The sequence below is a fragment of the Pseudorasbora parva genome, chromosome 1 (assembly GCF_024679245.1).
Source record: "Pseudorasbora parva isolate DD20220531a chromosome 1, ASM2467924v1, whole genome shotgun sequence".
NCBI lineage: Eukaryota > Metazoa > Chordata > Actinopteri > Cypriniformes > Gobionidae > Pseudorasbora > Pseudorasbora parva.
This window is the reverse complement of record NC_090172.1, coordinates 66,124,834-66,149,483: the sequence shown is the minus strand read 5'-3', so window position 1 is coordinate 66,149,483 and position 24,650 is coordinate 66,124,834. Positions and strand designations below refer to the sequence as shown.

The 24,650-nt window shown below is 41.6% G+C and overlaps 1 protein-coding gene and 1 pseudogene across 2 annotated transcripts in view; one reads left to right on the top strand and one right to left on the bottom strand.

Annotated features, from left to right (window-relative positions):
* LOC137080929 (uncharacterized) overlaps positions 1–24,650 on the top strand; it is a 259,912-nt gene that overhangs the window by 204,868 nt on the left and 30,394 nt on the right. The gene's annotated exons all lie outside the window — the stretch shown is intronic.
* On the bottom strand, positions 61–23,728 carry LOC137088195 (uncharacterized; annotated as a pseudogene).

The window sequence follows — 24,650 nt, the reverse complement described above, 5'->3', positions numbered from 1 at the left end:
GGATGCGGTGTACTAGCTTTTACACATGCATTTTGTTATCTTAAGTTACATTTTGCGAAATTCAACACGACAGCGATCAACTTGAGCTAAGCATATTGAGTATTTAGCATCTCAACTAATCGGCTCGCTAAGTGTATAACATTGTAACTTTATGCCAGGTAATATTATGTTAGCTATATAAGGCAGCTATGTGTGCTAGTGATAAGCTTTATGAAAAGATAAACCAAAAAAGTTTATAATCACAATGAAAGATTACCTGTCCAGCAGAAATAAAGCCATCAAGGAGTCGCTTTTCAGTCCCTTGAGGTCCCTTGTTGAAAAGCCACACCGATATTTACTCGCATTTGATTTCTTTGTTTATTCAAATACTTTTTTATGCATTGCCTTTTCTTGACTGTCTTCCTTTTTTGCATTGTTTGCCTTCGCTGATTGCAAAACCCTGCACTGTGAATTTTGAATGCTCTTTCTCTGCCATTATTTTGCCGAGGTTTCTTGCCTCTTGATCTGCTCGGGCAGATCCTGTAGCGAAGAGTGGTGGTCGCCATGGTAGCGAGAGAGAGTGACAGTCGCCCAAGCCAATCACTTGTTTCGTCCCAGACGAAAATAATGAGCGTTGTTTATTGCAGATTAAAAAGTCTAGAGTCACTCGATTTTTATACTCTGTTTTTGAGAGTACTTACATTTTAATTATGTATTGACATATAAAGAAAGTTTAAACAAATTTGGACAGAAGTGTTTTAGATAATTGTTACCTTTAAATTAAAAAAAATATTTTCCAAAATTTTGACACCCATAATTATAATTACACTGCAGAAGGAAAAAATTACATAGAATCACAGACACTAACAGATTCTGGCATACACAAAAAGACAAACATTTTGGGCTAACATGTTCCCTCTTTTTTATAGTTCTCCAATCAAAAACTCTATTCTAAAAAGAAAAAAGAATTATGCTGCTACTATAATCAAAACATATGTCTGTGATAAAGTAACACGACGAGCATTTTAAACTCTCGTAATTTAAAACGTTATCTGTGTATAAAGCTCCGGTTTTAGATTTTTCAGTTCAACATTTAATTCATCAAGAATCTTGTTTAGCTCCTCTTTAGTCTCCCTTATTTTTTTCACAAATTTCATGATCTCAGACCGCATCTTTTGTTCAGGCTCTTTATTGGTTGCGGCAATTTCTGATTCTTGATTGGTTTCTGATTCTTGATTGGTTTCTGATTCTAGTTTAATTGAAGCATAATCTTGGCGGAGTTTGTGAATCTCAACGGAGTCGAGGGCAATAAAAAAGACATCAACAGCTACAAACAGTCCGGTCAAAACCCCTGTTGCTGCTTCAGCCACACGTACGGCTCTTGCAGTCTGAGCTGCTACTCTCCCAACACTTGCAGCTTGAGTTAGACGGATAAGCTCTGCAATTCCTCCCAGACCTCGCCCAAGTCGAGCCCCGACACTTGCCCAATCTGCCTCAGATTGTGCATTGGACCGTGGTATCTTGCTTTCAGAAAGCGCCTTTTGAGTTTCCACTGCTATTTGAATGTTTTGGATGCAGCTACTTGTGGAGGCAATTTTTTCTTGAAAATCTGTTATCATAATTTTGATCTTTTGGCGGTCTGTGCGCTGGTTAACCATCTTTGTTATATTGCTCACACCAGATGCTATTCCACCAGCTACTGCCACACCGATTCCCACCCCTGTTACTATCAGAGAAGCTCCAAGAGTGAATGGAGTCAGAATAAGTCCCACTACAGATGTGATTCCTCCAGCCAATCCTACAACACCTCCTGCAAGACTGCCTACTGTTGTGTTGTAGTGGACTTTCTCCAGACCATCGGCCAGCTCTTCCAGTGCCTTTAGATTCTTATTAAGCTCTTCAATCATTTGTGCGCTCTGAAAAAAATAATACTTTAATGAAGTTGTTTTTGACGGTTCAGTTGTTTAACTTAAATGTGCCATAATTTAGGGCTTTAGGAGACTACAGCAAAATGTATGAAACATTAAAACATTTTGATTACATAACTCACCTTTTCATAAAGATGATTAATGATAAAGGGCCTCATCAAGATCTCACTGACAGATGGGCGGTTTGCTGGATCGATCTGAAGTGTGTCTTTTACCAGCTGACGAAGGTCCTTAGAGAAGGTCTCAGGAAGAGGTTCACAGGAACAGGTGAGTATCTTTGAAATAATCTCAACTGTGCTTCCTCCTGTAAACTAAAGATAGAATAAAAATATAAGTAATGTATCGGTGGTACCTTTTCTCATACTGAGACAAAACAATCAGCCCATCAACAAGGTTGGTTGTTCACAATACATATTGTATCAAAGCAGTTTTAAAGAAAAGTTCAGTGTCAAGTTCAAGTAATGTGTTTTTCCTGAGTACTTATGAACGTGACCGGCTGACCGGTCCATGGGCTACTCTCCGAAGACAATGTTACAGGCAGAAACCTGGATCGTATGGGGCGTGGGTATTCTCGTTCCTAGAGCGATGACGCAGCTCGAGTTCCTATGATATGGAACGTCTCGGTTACGTCTGTAACCTTAGTTCCCTGAATGGGAACGAGACGCTGCGTCATCCAGCCATACTCCCCCCTTGCCCGCTAGCGTCTCGCTTCAGTCTCTTTACAGAAGCTGGGGGCGTGTGTTTATCGACGGGCTTTATAGTCTCCGGGTCTATGATGTCACCTGCCTATGATGTTCTGTCTCTCTATTGGTCTGATTACATAGGTGCTTCATGACGCAATCACGCAGAGGCGTTCCCAGAGCGGTGACGCAGCGTCTTGTTCCCATTCAGGGAACTAAGGTTACTGACCTAACCGAGATGATTCTCATTTTTGGGTGAACTATCCCTTTAACATTGAATAAAACATGCTCAATATCTGATGAAAGAAAATCTCACCGCACACTTCAGCATGCACATCTCATAGATGACACATCCCAGACTCCATATTTCACTGTAAAAAAAGCGATGATTAAGAAGTTCGATTTTCAGTGTTCATTTTATTATCATTCATAATAATATTAAAATTGAAAATGTAATGTTATTACGATTTCTCATCACAAGGTTGGCCATTAAAATTCTCAGGTGCAACGTATGAGAGAGCTTCAGTTTGTGTCCTTTGTGCATCAGTGGACCTGATAAAAACACACAAATTATGATCATACTGCACACACACATATGGAACATTTCTTTTATTACATGTTATTTTGCATACAAGTCATGTCTTGAATCAAAGTAGCAGATACAGTACCATTCATTAATTGCTCCAAACTCTCCAAGACGAACGGTTTCACATGCAGTGAAAAATATGCTCTGCCATAAGAAAATGCACACATATTTAGTATGTTTATTTAGCATATTGGTTATAGCTGTAATATTAGTTTAAAAAATAATAAATGGTGATTATTCTCATGCTTGTTCATTTCATGCCAACTTTATCTGAATAGCATTCGTACCTTGGGCTGCAGGTTTTTATGTATGATCTGTTGATCATGCAGGTGTTTTAAAGCCATGCAGATCTTCACAGTCTAGTCCAGAATCTGTAACTGTATCAAATGTCAAATTACAAATGTGGAAAACATTATTGCTGTAGTTCTGTATTTCTAAGGCCGTTGAGAAAAAAATAAAAAAATAAATCATAACTCATGTTCAGTTTTTACATAAACTTGTATGGCAGTAATGGATTCCTGTTTGTAAAGGCATGTTAAGCATGAGCCTTTCTTTCCTGATTACTGTCACGGCTACATCAGACACTCCCTCGACTTCCACACAGTCAGCAGCACATCCGTTCACACTCCTCTGAGTTTAATCACGCTCAACTAGAGCTCATTACCATACTTACCAAGGACTGGACTCATACCAGCACACTCTCATTGGGTCTCGTTCACTAATAATTGAGTGGATTATTTTATTAATATGATAACTTCTCACGAAAATTATACGCCTGATTCAAAAAACGTTTTATGCACATTAATTTGTTTTTAACCTCATTCAGTGAATGTGGAGTATTATAAACAAGCACAAGATTGGTAATTTGCATAAAACACACCCACACATCTCCATATAAGGGCTTTCAGTACACACTTTTCTTACAGCCTCTCATCAAACTTGCCGCTATTCGCAGGTGCACTCTTGCCCGGATCATCACATTTGTGTGTCTTATTGAATGAAACCCCGTTTCTGGTCTCATCCTTTTATTACTAAGAGTCTTTTTGTGCACTGTAGATACCCTTGCCTGGTTGTCAACAAAATAAAAGTTTAGTTTGAAGTCACCATTATGGTGATCAGTGTTTTCCTTTAGTTGGGCTCTTGACGCTTGACTTTTAACATTGTTTGTTAGAAACAGCCAGAGAAAATATGATCCGTTGAGGTTGGCTGTCCATCACTATTGCTCAATCCTCATTTAATTAATCACTTAATTATTTCACTGCAACATATGGTTAATGTTACTTTTACTCTTTGTAGTGTGGACACTTCAGAATTTCCCTGTGGTTTTGAAAGGGTTAAAGGTGTAAGATAAAAATACACACCCACAAAATGCATTTTAACAGTAATGAAGTGTAAATAGCAATTTGATTATATTTAAACTCAGTGAAAATAGCATATTTTATTAGCAATGATTTCTAATTGAAAAGTGAAAATAGTGATAAATTCTACTTACACCAAAATAAACAGTTCTTTGCAATATGTGTAAATAGTAATTACATGCAATTTATACTTTATTTTGGCAGATACATACTATTTGCTCTGTATTATTGTACATTAACATTATGCAATAATAACATAGAGTGTAAATGATTATATATTTATAAAAAATATTAAATGGATGCTGCCTTAATGGGGCAATAAAAGATGCTTGACTACACCAACACCTAACCCTACCCAATGAATGCTTTTATTATTATTAAACATTTCCTAAGGAACTTAATTTCCATTTTCAGAATATTTTCCTAATTTTTTAAGTAAATGCCTCTCCGGTGTGATATGTGATGGGAAAAGGGAGAAGAGCGAGCTCAGCAAAAGGCGGATTCGAACCTGGGTTGATCGGATCAAAACCAAGATCCTCAAGCCTTAGGCTTTACTGTATGCACCACTGAGGAGGTAGAAATATGTGCTTTTAAAAAAAATAAAATAACACCAAGGCACTTTTGGTGTAAATAGACACTCCATTATTATAATCAGTAATGTGATATTAATAACACATATGATGGTCTAGATGTGATCAGCTGATAAAAACACTACATGATGGAGCTCCTCCCCGCCTGCACACGGCTACACTTGCTGTACCGAAGATAAGGTGTAGAAGCTCAGTCTAGGTGCTAATTCTGGGTTTATCACCAGGTTCACTCAGGTGTGTCGGCCAGAACACCACTTAAGGCCAAATTTTCCAGAGAATGAAATGAAGAGAGGGGAGATAATTCTTTTACACTGTTTATTCCTTCATCTTTCTTGAGTGTAAATGTGAGTGTAATTTCGAGTGTGGTTTCTATAAAAAGAAAATAAAATACAAATGAATAAAGGAAACATACATATATATACACTCCTTCCTCCTTCAGCACTAATACACATTACAACATAAATAAACAGTAGTCAGAAGATGACTATATCTCTTAAACCGCAAAATGTAGGCAGAGAGAAAGTATTCAAACACTTCTCAGATTTTCTACCATGCATTAAGTGACTAATGACGTAGATAGAACTTACTGTTGTCTATAATATACTTTAAAGCATCAATAGCGGTCCAGATAATTATATTTAAGACCACCTCATATGTTACTCAGCCACAGAGTACTTAACCTTCATAACAACACATACTGAATAAAGTTTAAACATGTCTAAACACGATGCGGCCCAAAGCTAGAAAGGAATGCACGAACGGGAATATAATTAACGCAACGGTCGTGCGATGACCATTAAGCTCTTAACTTTTATCCATGTCGAATATTAGAAATAACAGCTGACAAAGAAATACAATATCACGAGTAATGCAACAGATTTACTTACTTTTCTCATTCACGCACACTCTGAGGAAAGTTTCACTCACAGTTAAAATCTAACTGAACGATCTCTATCGTATTGAACACTAACTGCGTGACAACTGACTGACGGTCTCTATCATACTGCATACTACTGCGTGACGTCAGATATAGTATACAAAACCAGCGCGCGCTCTGCTATCCTATTACACGCACTGAATAAACGGGAGTGAAAGTGAAAGTGAAACAAAGCACATTATAATCAACTGCACTAAATAATAGCAACACTAACATAACTTTGGGGCCTTTTCTACAGCCGCCCCCAAATGTATGTAATACATTTGCTCATCACTAAAGGCAACAAAGTTCTATGGCTGGGGTGTAGTGGCAGGAGCGGAACCATCTCCATCTTCTCCAGAAGGAAGTGCTGGGAGGACAACCAGCTTGGCAACTGGCCGGGTGTAGATTCTCTCTTTCACCTTTACATCAGCGGACCTGATGTGCCCGTCAGGGCTGGGATGAGTCTTGACTACTTTTCCAATGGGCCAGAACGACCTCGGAAGATGCGGATCAGCAATCATTACTATACAGTCCCCTGCAATATCAGCTGGTGTAGCCTGCCACTTCTGGCGAGCTTGTAGACTCGGCACATAGAGCCGGATGAAACGGGCCCAGAAATGATCAGCCAAGATTTGGGAGTGTCTCCAACGGCGGCGACAGATGAGCTCACTTTCGGGGTAGACTACCTGAGGTAGCGAACCATCAGGCCGCCCCATTAGAAGAACACTGGGAGTCACTGGATCTGGATCACTCGCATCTGAAGATACATAACCCAAGGGTTTACTGTTAAGGATCCCTTCCACCTCAGTAAGTACTGTCCGAAGCACTTCTTCTGGAACAGGCTGAGCACCAACTGTGGCATAGAGTGCACTCTTAACTGAGCGTATCTCCCTCTCCCACACCCCTCCGAAATGGGGAGCTGCTGGGGGGTTGAAGCGGAAGGAGATCTTCTGTGGCGCAAGGAGATGTTGTAGTTCTTTAGACATTTCAACGAAAGCTTCACGGAGTTCTCGCTCACCTCCCTTGAAATTTGTCCCTTGATCGGAGAACAGCTCTGCAGGTGTTCCTCTACGGGCAATGAACCGACGAAGGGACATCAGAAAAGCATCCGTATCAATAGAGGTAAGGAGGTCCAAGTGCACCGCCCTTGTTGTGAGGCACTTGAAAATGATCCCCCATCTCTTCTCCCGGCGGCGGCCCACTTTGATTTCAAATGGCCCAAAGCAGTCCATCCCCGTAGAGTAGAAGGCAGGCTTGAAAAGGCGCAGGCGGGCTGATGGCAGGTCTGCCATCTTTGGCACGACAGGTTTTGCCCTCCATCGTCGACAGTCAGCGCAGCTGAACTGGTAGCGCCGGATAGCCTCACGCCCTCGCAGGATCCAGAAGGAGCGTCGAAGCTCAGCGAACACCCGCTCTGGTCCTGGGTGACGAAGGCGGTTATCAAAGTCTTGAATCAAGAGTGTAGTTACTCGATGACCTGGGTCCAAGATGACTGGATGAAGAGTGGTCAGTTCTAGGCCTTCTGCTCGCCGGAGTCGTCCACCAACACGAATAAGCTCTCCCTTTTCATCAAGCTCTGGAGACAGCGTGCGAAGTCGACTGCAGCGGGGAACAGGTTTGCCTGCTTTCAGGAGGCTGTATTCTTGCTGGAAACTATCCCGCTGAGCCCTCTGAAGTATTAGCTGTTCAGCCTGCCGGTAGTCTTCAGCTGTGGGCTTATCATTAGAGTTGGCCGCCCCATGCAGCTCCTGCACTGTTCCTTCCAACAACTCCTTCCACGAACCGTATTGACCCAGGTTTGAAGTTGACTGGCTTGATGCAACAGCAGTGATCCCACAGAAAATAGACTTGCGCAGCTCTGAGGTATCTTCTGCTTGATCAACAGTGGGGTCTTCTGGCCATGAGTCTGGGCTGGTCAGGAGGAAGGCTGGTCCCAAGCTCCATCTATTTGGCTGAATAAGCTCTCGCAGCTTCTTACCCCGTGTCACGTCATCCGCTGGGTTTCTTGTGGTATCAACATATCTCCAGGCATGCCCGTCAGTCAGCTCCTGTATCTCGGCCACGCGGGTGCCTACAAAGACCTTAAACCGGCAGGATTCAGACCTAAGCCATGTCAACACCGTTGTGGAATCTGACCAAAGGGTTGTCCGATCAATGTGGATGGTAAGCTCCCTCTTCAGCACCTGTGAGAGCTGTGCACCAGTAAGGGCTGCACAGAGTTCTAACCGAGGCATAGAGTGAAATCTCTTAGGAGCGATTCTGGAACGGGCCATCAGGAATGACAGATACACTTCACCGTGTTGGTCAGTGGTCCGGAGGTACGCCACTGAACCATACGCTTCTTCTGAGGCGTCGCAAAACACATGCACCTCTCTCTGGAGACAGGAGATGTCCACAGACTTGGACAAGTACGGTCGGGGCAGGGTGACTTGAGGTAAGACTTGTAGTTCTTCTTCCCAGTCTTTCCATTGCTGTAGAAGCTCCTGCGGTAATAGTGGATCATCCCATCCCCTGTGTTTGTCCCAAAGGTGTCGGACGATTATCTTAGCCCTGGTGGTGTAGGGTAGGATGAAGCCCAATGGATCGTACTGACTCGCCAGCACCTTGTAGATATTACGCATCGTGGGGACACCGTACTCCACATGACGATGCTTGTAACCAAGAACATCAGTGTGGAAGAGCCAGCTCAGCCCTAGAGTAGATTCTGGGGTATCGACCTTGTTCCGAGCCAGCCACAGCTCAACACTGGCAGAGCAGCTCTCTTCTGGTAGGTGATTTATTACACCTGGTTCATTGCTGGCCCACTGACGTAGGTCGAAGCCTGCAGATGCAAGAAGGGCTCGTAGTTTGTCGACTAGATGCCTCGCCTCAGCAATTGTGGGAACACTCTGGAGGCAGTTGTCCACATAAAAACATTTCTGAACTGATATCCTCACATCTTCATCTGGCTGGCTGTTATCAGAGACATGGCGCTGTAAGGCAAATGTGGCACAGCAGGGGCTACATGTTGTTCCAAACGGTAGCACCTGCCACTCGTACACTGCCGGAGGTCCTTCTTCATTGATGTCACGCCAAAGAAATCTGAGCAGAGCACGATCCTCTGGGAGGAGGCGAACTTGGTGGAACATGCCTCTAATGTCTCCGCTAACTGCAACGGCATGCTCTCGGAATCTTAGCAGGACTCCCAGTAGTGATGCTCCTAAGGTCGGCCCAGGCAGTAGATGGTCGTTGAGGTTCTGCCCTCGATACTGATAGGAGCAGTTGAATACCAGCCTATTCTTGCCATTATGGCTCACCATATGGTGCGGGATATACCATTCCTCACAACCTTCCTTGTCTGAAACTTTTGGTCCACACTTGATGACAGAGCCCGCCTTTATTAATTTCTCCATCTCCACTCTGTAGGCTTCTGCTTGGGCAGGATCTCTGGCGAGTCGCCTCTCTACACTTCGTAAACAGGGCATGACAGCTTCTTTGGTAGCCTGAAAGAGCGGCATGTCTTTCCGGCGGAGCAGTGGGGTTGTGTAACGAAGAATGCCATCAACCTCTACCCTGATGGTTTTGGTCTCCAGGAGGCTTATGGCCTCTTGGTCCTGCCTTGAACGAGTAACCAGTTTCTCACTTCTGAATGGAACAACGTCGACCTGCCATAATTTCTCAACATGTTTCATAAGCTCGCTCCCCTGGGGTGTTACTGTTGTAAATAGACACTGCTGTGATTGGGCATGGTGACGGACTACACTCGCTGGGCCCTGCAGAGTCCAGCCCAGTCTTGTGTGGATAGCAGCAGGCCCACCTGGAGGTCCCAATCTGACTGGTTCAATGGGAGTGACGAGATGAGGATGGTCACTCCCAATGAGAAGCAGGGGTTTGACTTTCATGAGCGTCTTTATGGGAAGGCCAGTGAGGTGCTTGTAGGTGTTCCGGAGTTGCGCCATGGGGTAAGTATGGGCAGCCAGTCCGATGCGATCACTAGTAAATGCACCTGTAATCTTAAACTTGGTCCTTGGCTTTAATGGCGAAGAAATAAAGAACGACACCGAAGCACCACGGAGGGTCTGCACTTCCTCTCTAATTGTGCGTAGTGGTAGGTCCTCTTGAATCCCCTGCACACCTAGCTTCTCTGCAGCATCTGACAACAGCATAGTTCTCTCTGAACCGTCATCAAGTATAGCATAGGTGTTGATTGATTGGTCACCATGGTGAATGCGGACTTTGACAACTTTCAGAAGGACCCGACTGCCTTCAGTGGGTCTGTCTAGATACAGAACCTCTGTTGTGCCCCTTGTGCCTTGGCTTTCCACTGCCGGTGTTGACGCTGCTTCCTTGGATGACCTCATATTCACCTCATGCAGAACCTGGAGATGTTTCCTTTGGCAGAGGCTGCATGTCTTTTTCAAGTTGCACTGGGCCGCCTGGTGTGGCCGTGCACATCGCCAACACCTCTTGTTACTTTTTATCCATTCGGTGAGCTGATCCTTTGTTAGCCTGGATACTTCTGAACACTGGCTAAGGTAGTGTTCCTCATTATTGCAGAATGGACAATATGGCTTGCTCTTGTTCCCTTTGAAGGAGCTGCTTGGAACTGGAGCCTCAGATTTCTTAGCAGGGTCCTTCACCCCATGGAGGACAGTAGTAGGTTGCTTACCCTTCCTACCCTCATATCTGGACACCGGCTTCTCCCAAGCTCTTCTCACAGCTAATTGTCCGTCAGAGTCCTGACACCAAGACTCGTATTTCAACCAATCTGAAAGATTGGTTAAGGTGTGGGTTTGTGTGCCCTGATGGTACATACAGCGGCGAAACTCTGCTCTCTGCTCAGGCGGCAGTTTGCTCAGCAGACGAGCAACATGTGAGCCGCATTGTAGTTCCACTTCACCCTCATGGCCTAGTGTCTTCAGCATCCCCACCAGTGATTGTATCTGGAGTGCAAACTTCTCAAATGCCACAAAGTCTCCCCGCTTTATGTCTGGTGAGTCCATCACCGCAGCAATACGCCTCAGCGCTATCTGATGTGGCCGGCCAAACTTGTCATTGAGGGCAACCATTGTATCTGAGAAAGGTGTTGGGGAGTGGAGGTAAGCATCTGCTATTAACCTGGCTTCTTCTAGTTGCAGGTGATCGACCAACACTTGATATTTAAATAGCTCAGATGCATCATGTGGTAGGAGATTCTCCAATGAAATCTTGAGCCGCGCAAACTCACTTGGGTCCCGACTTGAGAAGTTGCGGATTGTTGGGCGTGGCCCACGGTAACTTGGCTCTGCGATGCTGTTGTTATGACCCTGAAGTGAGCTGAAAGGTAGGGCCGGTGTCCATGCCGTGCTGGGATGTCGCTGTTGAGGTGTTAGGTTGCAGTCAAGCTCACTTCGTTCACCACCATGAGCAGTAGGGTATTTGGGCTCAGCTGTAGGTAATCTGTGTGGCTGCGGCAGAAACTGAACGGGCTTAAACCAGGGAGGTGGGTGATGGGCAGTGTCATTCCATGGCCTGACAGTGGGAAGGGACCCACGTGCTGATTGGTTAACCTGTGGCTGGCCCACAAACATGCCAGGAGCTGGGGCTGGCAGTGCTTCTTCCTTAATCCTTGGAACTGCATCTATTCTACTAATAAGCGAATGTGCTATAGGTGGGTCACTAGGGAGAGGCTCATCCATTTCTGGGTCTGGCCATGGGGGTGGTGCAGGCCATTCATCCTCTTCCTCAGCTTTACGTTCACGTTCCACAGGTGGCCGTGGAGTAATCACCGTTAACTCTGGCTTTCTGGTATGAATAGAGGTTGGACTCTGCATGTTGCGAACAGCTTCTACTAACTGTTTCATGTCGGCTCGCAATGCTCTAAGCTCGACTAAGTCTGATGCCATATTCCGTTGGGTCTGCTGCAGAAGGTGTCTTTCATGACGAATGTCATCTAACTCAACTTGGCACTCCTCCTTCGGATGTATGGGGTGCAACGCTGAAGGCAGGGGAGTAGAGTAGTCTCGTAGCTGTTCCCTAAACTCTCTCTCTGAAAACCGCTGGGGGGCTAGCTGATTCCTCTGGCTGTGCTGTTGGTTCTCCGCCCTATAGCCCAGGTCCATCTCCTGAAGAATAGCATCCCGCCTCTGCAGGCGAAGGGAAGAGTCATGAGGGGAGGTGAGGGGTGTCATCCTGGCATTTCCCTCCTGGTGAGTATTCTCTAATTCCTCTCTGTAGCCCCTATAATCAACCTCATAATCTGCATAGCGCACAGGTGGGCGAATGTGCCGTTTGGGACGTGCACCACAAACATCATACTCTGGATGTAATTCCATCTCTGACGTAAACCCAGTGAAATCCGGCTCGAAGGACCATCAATGTACCGAAGATAAGGTGTAGAAGCTCAGTCTAGGTGCTAATTCTGGGTTTATCACCAGGTTCACTCAGGTGTGTCGGCCAGAACACCACTTAAGGCCAAATTTTCCAGAGAATGAAATGAAGAGAGGGGAGATAATTCTTTTACACTGTTTATTCCTTCATCTTTCTTGAGTGTAAATGTGAGTGTAATTTCGAGTGTGGTTTCTATAAAAAGAAAATAAAATACAAATGAATAAAGGAAACATACATATATATACACTCCTTCCTCCTTCAGCACTAATACACATTACAACATAAATAAACAGTAGTCAGAAGATGACTATATCTCTTAAACCGCAAAATGTAGGCAGAGAGAAAGTATTCAAACACTTCTCAGATTTTCTACCATGCATTAAGTGACTAATGACGTAGATAGAACTTACTGTTGTCTATAATATACTTTAAAGCATCAATAGCGGTCCAGATAATTATATTTATGATCACCTCATTTGCTACTCAGCCACAGAGTACTTAACCTTCATAACAACACATACTGAATAAAGTTTAAACATGTCTAAACACGATGCGGCCCAAAGCTAGAAAGGAATGCACGAACGGGAATATAATTAACGCAACGGTCGTGCGATGACCATTAAGCTCTTAACTTTTATCCATGTCGAATATTAGAAATAACAGCTGACAAAGAAATACAATATCACGAGTAATGCAACAGATTTACTTACTTTTCTCATTCACGCACACTCTGAGGAAAGTTTCACTCACAGTTAAAATCTAACTGAACGATCTCTATCGTATTGAACACTAACTGCGTGACAACTGACTGACGGTCTCTATCATACTGCATACTACTGCGTGACGTCAGATATAGTATACAAAACCAGCGCGCGCTCTGCTATCCTATTACACGCACTGAATAAACTGGAGTGAAAGTGAAAGTGAAACAAAGCACATTATAATCAACTGCACTAAATAATAGCAACACTAACATAACTTTGGGGCCTTTTCTACACTTGCCGATCGGATGCATCCAACCACAACCGATCTTGAACACACCTTATATCTTTACGTATTGCCATCAAGTATCTGACATCATCTGGTCACATGTTCCTCTGCTGCTCTTGCCACAACAAACAGTTACAGCAGCCAGAGAAAAAACAGCATTAAAAGATCAAGAGTCCAACTGAGCAAATAAAGCAAACACTGATTTCCATCATGGTGACATTAAACCAAACTTTTATTTTCAATAAATCATCAACATCTAAACCTCTGATAATCTCAATAAGAGCTTCTGTAGACGTCTGACAGAAATAAAGTCAACTGGTTAGTGATAAGAGAAGCTGTTTGTGGAGTCGTTTAATAACGTCAAAAAATGTTTAGATGTTAACCCAATTTTTATTTTCAACCAAAATTTGACGTCTGAGTTACATTGGAGTCTGCGTCCAATAACATTTCTAGCTGGGGTGAGCTCACATTGTGGCCATAGTCAGAGGTGGAAAGTATGAGCACACAGTGAGAGCGCTGGGAGTTACACTTTTAGATCACTGCGAGTTAAAAATGTTGACTGGGTAGGAATGACTCTACCAGCTCTGGCTGCCATGACAGTGAGTTTGTAAAGCACATTTATCATGGCAAGAAAAAGCCAAGAGGAAAGGTCTCTTAAGTGGATAGGAGTTGCCAGTAGGGGCTTGTGATGGCACTGAGAAGACAGAGAGGTGATCTTTCAGGAGAGGAAGAATGGTTTTGAAATGTTTGGCAATGTGCAGTTAATCAAACAGCATCGTTTGAACAGAGCAGACATCATCTCTGTCACCGCTGGGTAATGTTGGGCTGAACTGCCTTTTATAACAGGTTTTCGCTGTTTGACTAATTCAGCGAGCAGTAGCGCTTCTTCCCCCTGCCAGTTCAGTTTTCTTTTGGATTATATCATAAAATCTAGGCTATATATATGCAGCTCAGTTAATGGCACACCGGTTTCAAAATTATTATTAAGATTTATTACACGGTTCTGTGGAAAACTTGATTCTAATTGGTCAATCACGCATTCCAGCGGTATGTTATTCCAAGATAACAACCACCAAAGTGAATAACAAACCGCTCATCCGGGTACTATACGAGTTATCTTGACCGGTACTACTTACATTATATGTTTAGCGTTGTTGCGACTGTCTGGTGCCATCTTGTGGCTGTAAAACACTTAACCACAATGGGTTACAATAGAAGACTTCAAGGGTTTACATTATAAAGTTTTAAATATGGATATTTTTCTTACGCAAAGGCATCGATTCGAATCAGAAGGCCTCTAATAACCCATCGGAGCCGTGAGGAGCATATTATTTGACGGACAGCTGCATTTATATGGACTTCTACTGCTTGGATTAGCCAGGACTTTATAAATATAATTCTGATTGTCTTCGTCTGAAAGAAGAATGTCATATACACCTGTATATACACCGGATGACTTGAGGGTGAGTAAATCATGGGCTATAATTTTCATTTTGGGTGAACTAACCCTTTTAGCATTCATTTCATCATGTATGGTAAAAACAAATCTCCAGCAAATACTTTAAAAAAAAGTAAAGTTAGTTCAGGCAGACCACATAGTTAAGCTCCACTATCAGATCCGTTTATCCGATTCCCATACACTCAATTGACAACTTTCAAACAGGGTGTCTTTCTTAAGTGTAGCTTTAGTTCAGTCTGTCTGCTTGCTGCTTTGCAACCCACCTCCTCCACAGCTCCTCCTTTATAGTGTTTAACTTAATCAACGTCAATTGTGTCATTGACGCATGTTCTGTTCTAAATGGGAGATTTACGATGCCTTCCCAGTTTGGACATTTGGGAGGTTGTCCCCAGAAGCTGCTCTTCCCTGTCTTGGCTTTTTATGGAGCTCATGAAAAGGATGGGGAATTAAGAATAGAGCCATACCGCCAAATGTAAATGTATGCAAAATATGCAATAAAAAGTTAACTAAAAGTTTGTCTATGGTGTTTTTGACTCAAGTGGACCTGTCTGAACTTATCTTTGGGAAGCTGTACAGGGTTGTCTTGCCCTGACAATCCAAAAAACACTTCTTTGGTGACAATAATTGATTTTATGAAGTCCTGTGACTGCAGTGCAGCAGACGACTTCCCTAAAGCCGAGAAAAGCGCATTTATGGGAGTGCATTTGCTCTCTTGCTCTGGTTGCGTGCACCCTACAGGGAGAAGACATTCCGCCCTATTTTTTTTTTTTTTTTAAAGCTTGTGAGAAACCGGAAGGAGTATTTTTGTCACAGAAATACTCCATCAAATGTTCAACTTATTTTTTGAAACTTTGTCCATGCTAAGCATGGGAATCCAAGGCTTGGAAAAAAGTATGGGAGTATGGGAGTATGGGAACATGGGAGCATAGGAATCCCATAGGCCCTTTCTCATTTTCAGAGTCCTTTAGATCCCTGTCTCTTCTTTAGATGGGGACAACACTCTCTAAGTCATGGTAATGTGTTAAATTTCAACATCTCTATATCTATAAACATACCTCAGAAAATGTAACCGTTCCCATCATTTTGAGTTTGGATATCTCAGCGAGATCTCCACCCTCACTGTGCTCCAGCAGAAGATACAAGCAGTCACGATCTGAAAGCAGAATCATTCATTACATTGCTTTAAAATTATTTAGTAATATTTACGCCTAAGTTTGAATACTGTAGAGCTCTGGATGTAGCTTAAGATGTGTTAACAGAATGGGACTTTTGAAGTTTCTTCTAACCTCTGATGATTTCTTTGTGAGGGACGATGTGTGGATGATTGAGCTGTTGGAGAAATGCTGATACATCGCCCTAAAACAAACAGATATGTGTGTATCAGAACGTCTGTATTTCCATTAAAATATCATTAGAAACACAGTATGCATCTTACCTTGTTAGCTCTCAGCGTTTTAATGACAAACTGATCACCACCTTCATTTTTCACCAGTATCATCTTGTCCTTCTCTTGTCCACTCACTAATTCATAGCCACGAGCTTTTAGAACTGACTGATTGCTCCCCATCTCTGAAAGTTTCTGTTAATGTTTGAGAAAAGCATTGGTAATAAGATTCAATAAATAAATACCAGACCAGTGTAAAATGGTGCACCAGATCAACATCAGACATGTTTTTATGATTAAACTGTAAGATCAATTCAGTTATTGGTGCTCAAGTGTAAAAAAAGACTTCAAAATTGTTGGGACTCAATAAAATGTTAAGCCTTTTTTTAGATGTACATTATATAATATTATTAAATTACATTTGATGGAATTTTACTCATTAAATTGTGTACACCTTAAAAAAGCCTTACTTTTTAGAGTACCCGAAAGAAAGTTTGCAAGTCCTTCATCTATCTTAGAAATAACTTCTCGCTTATCTCTCTCTGATTATGACTCTGGATTTTAAAATTGAAATTGATTAATTGGTCTTGCCTGAACAATGTAAAAAATATCTGTGAGTGATTCATTCGTGTTTAGAAATGGTGAAAATTTTAGTATTTTAATACAAAATAAATGATTTATTATTCCCTTCTTCTTTTAAGTCTTGAGATAATATCTACATTTGTTAAAATTGATATCAAATGCAGTTGAGCTGAGTTATAGCCTGTATACAGCTAATGTAATGTAAATGAGGAAGTAGCACATAGGTTTATTTATTATTATTGTTATTTTTGTGCGATCACATCCTATTTGAAAAATAGTGAACTTGTACGTTTGGGCAAACTATGCCTCATTTATTTTACTTTGTAAAATTACTAACAAAATAAGATAATTATTCTTGGATTGTTTAAAGTCATCTGTAGAGCAACATATTACATAATTTAACATCAATAAAATTATGTAATTATACAATGAAATGACTCTGCTACATATGTTTTATATATATATATATATTAACGTGTTATGATCAACTTATAAATATCTGAATCAGCCAAAGGGAAAATTCCTATCTAAAAAAATGAGCATATCATGAAAACGTTCTCTAAACGAGCTATTAACCTAACCATCTGAATACACTAATTAACTCTAAACACCTGCAAAAGATTCCTGAGGCTTTTAAAAACTCCCAGCCTGGTTCATTACTCAAAACCGCAATCATGGGTAAGACTGCCGACCTGACTGCTGTCCAGAAGGCCATCATTGACACCCTCAAGCGAGAGGGGAAGACACAGAAAGACATTTCTGAACGAATAGGCTGTTCCCAGAGTGCTGTATCAAGGCACCTCAGTGGGAAGTCTGTGGGAAGGAAAAAGTGTGGCAAAAAACGCTGCACAACGAGAAGAGGTGAGCGGACCCTGAGGAAGATTGTGGAGAAGGACCGATTCCAGACCTTGGGGGACCTGCGGAAGCCGTGGACTGAGTCTGGAGGAGAAACATCCAGAGCCGCCGTGCACAGGTGTGTGCAGGAAATGGGCTACAGGTGCCGCATTCCCCAGGTCAAGACACTTTTGGGCTACAGAGAAGCAGCACTGGACTGTGGCTCAGTGGTCCAAAGTACTTTTTTTCGGATGAAAGCAAATTTTGCATGTCATTCGGAAATCAAGGTGCCAGAGTCTGGAGGAAGACTGGGGAGAAGGAAATGCCAAAATGCCTGAAGTCCAGTGTCAAGTCCCCACAGTCAGTGATGGTCTGGGGTGCCATGTCAGCTGCTGGTGTTGGTCCACTGTGTTTTATCAAGGGCAGAGTCAATGCAGCTCGCTATCAGGAGATTTTGGAGCACTTCATGCTTCCATCTGCTGAAAAACTTTATGGAGATGAAGATTTGGTTTTTCAGCACGACCTGGCACCTGCTCACAGTGCCTAAACCACTGGTAAATGGTTTACTGACTGGCCTGCCAACTCTCCTGACCTGAACCCCATAGAGAATCTGCGGGATATTGTGAAGAGAAAGTTGAGAGACGCGAGACCCAACACTCTGGATGAGCTTAAGGCCGCTATCGAAGCATCCTGGGCCTCCAGAACACCTCAGCAGTGCCACAGGCTGATCGCCTCCATGCCACGCCGCACTGAAGCAGTCATTTCTGCAAAAGGATTCCCGAACAAGTATTGAGTGCATAACTGAACATAATTAATAATAATAATAATAATAATAATAATAATAATAATAATGAATTTTATTTGTAAAGCACTTTACATTTTTACAATCTCAAAGTGCTACAAAACACCAAGTGGTAGTAAAAAGCCACTTTAAAAAAAAATAAAAATAAATAATAATAATATATATATATATATATATATATATATATATATATATATATATATATATAAATAAAATAATTAAACCTATAAAACACATTTATTCAAAAGCTTGTGTAAAAAGATATGTTTTAAGGTTTCGTTTAAAAACATCAGTAGTCTGTGGGGCCCTCAGGTCGTCCAGCAGGGCATTCCACAGCCTCGGAGCAGCCGATGAAAAGGCCCTACCACCCATGCTGCAAAGTTTTGTTCTCGGAACTTGGAGGGTGTTTGTGTTTGCCGAACGAAGGGTGCGTGAAGAAGTCGGATAGGTGATAAGTTCCTGTAGGTAAAGGGGGGCATGTCCGTGAATACACTGATGGGTGAGGAGTGAAACTTTGTATTCAATTCTCAACCGGACAGGTAGCCAGTGAAGAGATTTCAGGATGGGGTGATATGTTCATGCTTGCGCACCCTCATCAGGATTCTGGCAGCGCTGTTTTGGATGTATTGTAATCTCTGGATGCTTTTGCTTTTTAATTATTTGAAGGTTGACTTTTTTTGTATTAAAAACACTTTTCTTTTATTGGTCGGATGAAACATGCTAATTTTTTGAGATAGGAATTTTGGGTTATCATGAGCTGTATGCCAAAATCATCAGTATTAAAACAATAAAAGACCTGAAATATTTCAGTTGGTGTGCAATGAATCTAAAATATATGAAAGTTAAATTTTTATCATTACATTATGGACAAAATGAACTTTATCACAATATGCTAATTTTTTGAGAAGGACCTGTATATATATATATATATATATATATATATATATATATATATATATATATATATATATATATATATATATATATATATATATCTCAATTGTATTTTAATTATCTATGAATATTTAGGCTAAATCAGTACAGAATGCCATTTAAAGAATTCATTTCAAATCAACGGATCCGTTCGTCTGATGAACTGACAGCTTCTTATCACTTCTTTGTTTTATTCTTGTCTTTCTATCAAATCATTTGGAAGATTATCCTTTTGGCCGCAAATCTGCCTTCATATTTGGAATCTTTTTGAGGAAAAAGCAATCAATATTTTTTTGACAAAAGCTCCCTTATATAAACTACTGATATAGGCCGATTTCCCGATAACGCTCACTCTTAGCCCGCTATGTAGCCTCGAAAAGATATATCTTACCAAAGTTGTTTATGTCCCTAAGTATGTTCCCCGAAGTGTCTCTTAGGAAGCTTCTTAACATGCTGCCTCTAAGAATGACTTAACAAAGGCACTGTCCCAAGTGAAGGTGCTGAATCGATTGCTCAGAGATCGATATTCCACTTCACGCGAAGGTGCATTACGGCTTTAAGAAAGAAAACACGTTCTATGCAAATTAAATATTCCTCAAATTATTACAGTAACATTTTTTTGTATCGGGACTGAAGGGATGTGCAGTTTATTTAGATGACGTGATTGTTTATAGCGATACTTGGGAGCAGCATTTGGAGCGGATTCGCGCCTTGTTCTCTTGTTTGGCTGATGTTCATCTTACTGTCAATTTAGCTAAATGTGAATTTGCAAAAGCAACCGTGGTCTACCTGGGAAGAGAGGTGGGACAGGGTAGTGTACGTCCGCTGCGAGAAAAAGTGCGTGCTGTTGAACAATTCCCTGTTCCTAATACGAAAAAAGAGTTGATGCGTTTTTTGGGTATGGCTGGATATTACCGTGGGTTTTGCCCAAACTTTTCCGCTGTTGTTTGCCCATTAACCAATCTGCTGAAGGGTTCTGTAAAGTTTGTTTGGTCTCCAGGGTGTCAGCAAGCTTTTGAACACGTGAAGCTGCCGTTATCATCTGCGCCCGTCTTGGCAGCGCCGCGGTTTGACACGCCTTTTAAAATTCAGGTGGATGCAAGCCAGTATGGGGCAGGTGGTGTTCTCCTGCAAGTTGGGGTGGATGGGGTTGATCACCCGGTGAGCTATTTTTCACGGAAGTTTAAATCTTATCAAGTAAACTACTCAGTGATTGAGAAGGAAGCCCTTGCTTTGATATGGGCACTCCAGTACTTCGATGTATATGTAGGAGGAGGAGCTCAAATTGTGATTTATTCAGATCACAATCCGTTAACTTTTTTACATTCGTTGCAGAGTCCAAGTCAGCGGTTGATGAGATGGATTCTGTTTTTGCAACCCTATAATGTACAAATTAAGCATATTCGGGGCGTGGACAATGTGTTTGCGGACACTTTGTCCCGTGCTCATTGCCCTGAGTAATGTGGGGGAGGAGTGGGTGAGTGAGTCTCCTGTGTGGTGTTGTTCTTGTGCCTTTTTCTTCCTTCTCCTTAAAAGTGCTTCTAGGATCCGGATGGCTGGAGTGGGGGAGAGGAAGGGCAGGGGTAAGTTGAAGGGGATGGCTGTCATCTCACTGCTTGTTTTTGCCATATAGAATGGTTATTTATGTGAGCAGTACTGACGTTCAGTGATAATACAAATAAAAATAAAATAAAATAAAATAAAAGTTTGGGGGGTGAGAATTTTTTTTTTTGAGGGGGAGATGTTAGAGGCCCAGTTATGGCTGGTCCTTTGTTTGTTTTTGTGTTTTGTTTGCAGGTGTGCTGTTGAGTGGGGGGTGTGGCTGTTCCACCTGAAGCTCATTGGAGGCGCATAAGAACGACTGATGTAGGATTGGAGAGGGGAACGTCGGGGTGTCTGCGCTTGGCTGCCGTTTTGTTATTTCATTTGTTCTTATGTTGATTATTTAAATAAATTATTCTTTCTTTTTACGACTTCGCTGGTCCATGTTGCCTCAAAGGTGCATTACGGCTTTAAGAAAGAAAACACGTTCTATGCAAATGAAATGTTCCTCAAATTATTACAGTAACATTTATTTCAATATAGTTTAAGTTATCCGTAAAATATAGAATATTAAAGCTATAAAATTGTCAGTAATATGTTCACACAATATGTTGTGAAGGGTAGACGGGTATCCCTTGCTAATCATCCACCCTCCTTATCCCGTTGTTCTTGACATGGGTTTAAAGACTTCTAAAAATTAAATACACGTTTATATTAATGATACACTCTAAAAAATTATCAGTTAATTTTAACACAATGTATTGTGTTAAACTACTTAACACATCATGTGTCATTTTAACACATTGTGTGTTATTTTGCGTTGATTTTGAGTTCAAATAAATGAAATGGACAACCACACTTGGGAGGCGAATTTTTTTTAATATAGCCATGTCAGGCAAAATGTCAAAAGGGCTTAAGTTTTGTCGAATAAAGACATTGACATGGACTAAATGTCTCCGTGGCCGGCGTCGTCTTTGATTTAATAGAAGGATACGTTGTATCACTGCCATCGTTGGTTGCTTACTGAACACAACCATGCTTACCCACTTATAGATCTTTAGCCATTTAGAGCCAAATTGTTTGCCAGATGTTAATTATCTAAAGAGATAAATAAATAAGCCTCTATCCATTGCAAATATATTTTATTATTAGTCTTAAAATGACCATAACATAAAATCATTGTTTTTATTTTATACTGTACTGCACTGATTTCTAAAGACACAGTGGCGACGATTAGCGTCTTGAGCTTAAACAACGCTAAGAGAGCGCTACGAATGATCCAGACCAACCTTACGAAAGTGTGACTTACATAAGATATACTTAGCGTACGAACGTTTGGGGATAGGGTTAAGAGAGAGGTTAAGGAATAGGTTAAGAACTACTTGGCGATAAGAACGTTTTTGGGAACCGGGCCCTGGTCATTATGGAGGGGAAAAAAAGACCAAGAGAAGTTTCTGGGTGTCATAATCATCGGTATTCATACTGAGTCACTGATCTATTTATGGTATTAAATATTAATATTAATAATTTTTATTAATATTGAGTTTTTGAGTTCTGTGTCAGATGATTCCTTCCTATATTATTCCTACACATGACAGCAAGGAGGTTACTGTGGTATATATATATATATATATATATGTTATATAAAACAGTTACGTCCAGTCTAACGATTCTGATCGGATTGTGTTGGTAAATAGACACTTATCTAGAGCTAAAAGAAGTGTGGTGCCTCTAATAAGTGCTTTCAATCTTCTTTTTGATTTAAATGGTATGCAGAAAATATTTTTAAATTTGCCACAGAGCTGTCCATCCACCTACAACGCAACCGAATGCTTCTTCAAGCGCCTCCATGCTTGCAAAATGCGCTAAAAACTACTTTTAAACAGGAAATCATGGGATTTTACCGTACATTTTTACAACGGGTCTATCCGAACGGGATTAGTATTACCTGAGGTAATTTTTCCAGACCTTTTTACAAAAGGTAAAAGTCTCTGTAATCTTTACTGACATTGTCCATAATGATTACCAAGATGGCACATTTGGACAAGACTAAAATCACAGAGAAACTCTGGTAATAATTACTTCACCCCCACCTCCCTATGTTAAACTAATCCCGTCTGAATAGGGCTTTAAATTGTAACCCAATAAAAGGTGCTTGTTCATTTTGATCAAATTAATATCTACAGTATACTGTTGAATGTTAAATTGACATTTAGTGGCCCCCAAACATTGGATTAGAAACAAAGTATCACATCTGTGAGTAAATATCTGCTTAAAATAAAATTACCTGAAGTTAAAAGAAAAAAAACATTAACCTTGAAATGACAGCTGTACATTAATAAAATAACGAGGTGCTCATTATTGGATTATTGTAACAGTCTTCTCTTTTGTATTCCTAGAAAGAGCATCCAGAAACTCCAGCACACACAGAACAGTGCCGGTAGGATCCTGATGAGAGTGAGTTTTTGTGTTAATTTTAGTTGGAAGCTGATTTTAACTTTAATCTTAATTGATCTAACCGCATTATTTTATATTCCTCCCTTTGTAGCACTTTGAGATTTTCTTTAAAATGTAAAGTGCTTTAAAAATATGCTTTATAAAAAAATTATTATTGTTATTATTATTATTAATAATAATAATAAATTCATGCATTAGACATGATTTATGGATCTATGGAAACTTATGCCTTTGATTTAAGTACTTACTTAATTTAAAGAGGATGCAGATTTACCTTAGTGCCGTTCTTGAGCTTGTGTGATGAAAGAGTCCCGTAGAGTCAGATCTGGAGGTCAGAAAGCATCAGCCGAGTGAGAGAGTCACTCACTGAACTCATATTTATTAGGCTGAAAAGAGGAAGTTAAAAAAATTACATCTTGTTTCCTTTCAAAAGGGAACTCGCACTGCATCAAGAATGCATATGGGGAACGCCTCCAGTGTGACAGGTGTCTAAATCACTATGAAATCACGTCAATCCTATTGACCGGCGACATCCCTTGACATCATCACAGTGCAACCAGGAAGTATATAGAGGCGCCGTGCAAACATGACACTATGTTTTTCATCTTCAGGGACTGTTTTGTACTGAGTCTAACTAAATAATCAAAATGTCAAGGAAATGAAGTGCAGAGAGAAGAAACGCAGCTTCAGGAAGTGCGCTGACCCGTGTCCCAGGTTTTTGATGCCTGAAGACACACACATTCTCTGTGTTTTCTGCCTGGGGAAAGACCATGCACGGGAGGTTTTCGAAGGAGCCTTCTGTGTGAATTACGAGTGTTTTCCAGTGAGAACGCTCCGCTCTCATCCGGCTCTCATCTTGAGAAAGGAGGGTCCAGCATCTGAGAACCAGCACTCTGGTGCTGAGGCCGAGAGGCGACCATTGTCCTGGGGTTCTCAGATGGACCTGGCTCATCGTCTGGAGAGAGGTGTAGTTGAGCCAGGTCGTGAGAGGCAGCTGACGGGGGAGGAGTCAGATTTTTTTTCCTCCTCGTCAGCTCTGGCTCTTCCGCACGAGCAAGGGAGGGCTGAGCAGGGTTGTGATGATTCGGCTCAGGCTCCGTTTATGGGGAGCTGTTGGATGTTATGGAGTGCACTACCCACAGGCTGGAGTTGCAGTGACAGCGCGTTAGGAGAGAGCCTGCATGTGCAAATCGTCTTGATGATCAGTTTCTCTCTGGTCATAACCCCCCAGCTCATGGGAGCCTTCCATTCCACCCAGAATTTTTTGGTATCAGATGGG